The 2,971-nt window shown below is 43.2% G+C and overlaps 1 protein-coding gene across 2 annotated transcripts in view; it reads right to left on the bottom strand.

The window, feature by feature from the left end:
• The window catches only part of LOC101859442 (actin, plasmodial isoform), a 56,766-nt gene that overhangs the window by 12,818 nt on the left and 40,977 nt on the right, over nucleotides 1-2,971 (bottom strand). Inside the window, exon 1 of one of the 2 annotated variants that reach the window (XM_005110063.3) lies at nucleotides 309-570. The exons of the other annotated variant lie outside the window; for it this stretch is intronic. The gene's annotated coding sequence lies outside the window, so the exon portion shown is untranslated. Of the gene's footprint in view, nucleotides 1-308; nucleotides 571-2,971 lie in introns of those variants that run through there. 2 annotated transcript variants of the gene reach the window in all.

The following is a 2,971-nucleotide window of genomic DNA, read 5'->3' as shown; positions in this document are numbered from 1 at the left end:
TCTCTCTCCCCCCCCCTCTCTCTGTATCTCTTTATTATATTAAGTATTAGCATAATTTACGTAAATGGTCATCAACACCACAAGAAATGGCTTTTGCGGGCAATATTATAGTTTAACTTGAAAAAATAGGGTGAAGGATGTTGCGTGGCCTTCGCAAAGATTACCATTCAAGTGAAAACAAATCTCACATGAATTTTCTCAGTCAATAAAGGCTCTCGAAATGTGAATTAACAATAATTATACTATGTCACATGATTTCAGAATAAAGCTTTGAAGATTATTCTATGAGAGACAACACATCTACATACCAGACGAGAGGAGTGATAGCTAGTAAGCTCTCCTGTCAATAATCCCTGAGTACTCTGAGCAGTCCCAGGTGAGACATACGACAAAAGCCTGGCGATCACGAACCAAGATCTCGCTCCAGCTACACGAAGTTGGCAAAAATATAGGAGGACAAACTTCGTAGCTTCCTAGCGATATCCGTCCCTCCCTACAAGCAGACGACAGGCAGGCAAACAGAATACGAGCAACAGACAGCCAAAACGGTGTGGCCGCGTCGTTCGTGAGTAGAGCTACGAAGTGTTTGCTGGTGACGCCGGGACCAGAGGTCCGGGAGATCCATAGTGAGTGGTGCGCGAGTCACGAACATCGATGTCGCCGGCACGGGTGCCGGGGGCCTGGAGGCGAAACCCCTCCTTACAGGGTACCTGGAGAAACCATAGCTCCCCGCGGCAACCGGGGTAGAGGTTTGTGACGTCAAAACCTAATCAACAACACTAGATATCTATGAAAGTTTCTGCTTGTGAAACAGAGCTTTTAAATTTGTAAGATTTGTTTTGTTGTTGTTGTTTATTTGAGGGGGAGGGGCAGGTTTTCTTTCTGCTTTATTCTTGCCGATTTGTTTGTTTTGTTGTTTTATCCTGTGTTGTTTTGTTATATTTTGTCATATTTTATTTCGTTTTTTTCTAAATTTTTATTTCATTTTCATTTGTTTCGATTTTGGTTTTAGGGGGAGGGGATCTTCCTTTTCCTTTTGGAGTTGGGGGTTGGGGTGTCTACAGAAGCATACACAGAAGAAGCGTTAACTTTCTCCGGCGCAGCTCCTTGTTTATTTTAAAATTAGATGCTTTGCATTGAACAGTGTTTATGCTTTTTGAAATATCTTCTAAATCGCTACATCAGCTGTCAGATGACTAGCTGATGTTTTCCTTACACCGAGTGACGCTGAAAGACATTGCATTGCAAGGTGCATGACGCGCCTGCTTTCAAAAATATATAATTTCGATGGCTGTTTTTACTTCCTTTCTTAATGTGACGTATTAAAACGTTGTCCGACGTGAACGAAAATGTCACAATTGCTATTTCGATTCTTACAGTACCGTACCACGGTTTATTTTCACAAAGTCATTTTCAATGTCAGTATTTTAATCCCCCGCACCCCTCTTCCTCCTAAAAAATAATCAACACAATTTACATCTTTTAGGAGGTGGGCTTCGACCCTGACTGCAAGGGCCAACTCAGGCTCAGAGGAACGCAATGACCCAGTAGAAAGACGGAGATATTAGATAAAAGTTTTCCACACACGGGCATCGAACTCAGGTTTTCTGTGTCCGACTGCAAAGCGCCTGACCAGACGCCAGATCACGTAGTCAGTGTTGTTACCCTAGCATGAGAGACACGGACAGCGTTAAACTCTTGTCTTAACAAGCGTGATGTAAAGAACGATTTCTTCCAATTTCTCTGTCGCGCGCTACCGCGCCAGCTATTTTTACACAGAGTTAGAAGATGGACAGGTGGGACTAAAAGGCGGCTATCTTGAAGGTTACAAAATATGGGTTGTCGTTTCTGAAAACTTGGAAGAGCCCAGACTGACGCACATAAAAATATTACAATGCCCGAACGTTCCTGGTTTGTTGTAAGATTTTTTTTAAATGTCTATCGTGAACCCTGATCATACAGAAATCAGGTGCCTGCATGATCACGGGTTTAGCCCTCCTTTTTCAGGGGTCAGGTAGATATATGCCCTCTTTTTTCACAGGTCTAGAAGGCAAATTTCTGGTCTGGTAGATAATACTTACATTAATGATAACTGGCTCTTCAGAAAATATACATGTAACCTGCTCTTGTAGCCACACGTTAAGTGCTTGGTCAGAAAAAATATATTTATAGATAGCATTTGTACAGCGCAAATTCCCGCTCAACAGCCAGCTCTGTGCGTTTTATAATCCATACTATTACCCCAGAAGATCTGGTAGCATTTTGTAACAATCTCAACTTCCTAGGAAGCATACGGTGCAAGCTGCCATATAAAGGCGCTAAAAGACTAACATACTGCCAGCTGACATGATATTTCGCTGTCTATATCTTGGTACCCATTCCCACCGGGGTGAAGTGAGGAAAAATCGTGTAAAGTTCTTTTCCCAAGGACACAACGTCGGCCTGCGGCTCGAGCCCTCGAACTCGCTACCACATGATTACGAGTCCGGTAGCCTAACCACATGACTACCGACGCCACATTGGCGATCATGGTTCCCCATGTCTCCTCTATTTGGATAGATCTACTCTAAATAAAAAACAACAACAACTGTATATAAACCCGGCCTTTTCAAGTCATCCAACCGGCCAGATTCTTTAAGTCTTTTGCCTTCTATTTCCTAGTGAGAGCAAGATGATTGTGGCATTTCTGTCGCATCAAGTGTGCTATCTGAAACAGTAATCGACGATCATGGTTTCCCACTGCATCATCGGCTCAGATGCTTAAAAAGACTTATTCTATATTATGTTTCTGGTCTTCTCTCATCTGTGCAAGCAGTCGACACTTGAAAAAGACAGAAGGTGTTCCCTGTCCCCTTCAATACTTTCTTCCACATCTACGACAACCCCTGCCCATTCCATCCCCTCATTTCTTGCCATACCCCCCTCCCTCACTCTCTCTCTCTCTCTCTCTCTCTCTCTCTCTCTCTCTCTG

The sequence above is a fragment of the Aplysia californica genome, unplaced genomic scaffold, assembly GCF_000002075.1.
Source record: "Aplysia californica isolate F4 #8 unplaced genomic scaffold, AplCal3.0 scaffold00848, whole genome shotgun sequence".
NCBI lineage: Eukaryota > Metazoa > Mollusca > Gastropoda > Aplysiida > Aplysiidae > Aplysia > Aplysia californica.
Note: the sequence above shows the minus strand (reverse complement) of the source record. Positions and strands in the feature narration are given on the sequence as shown.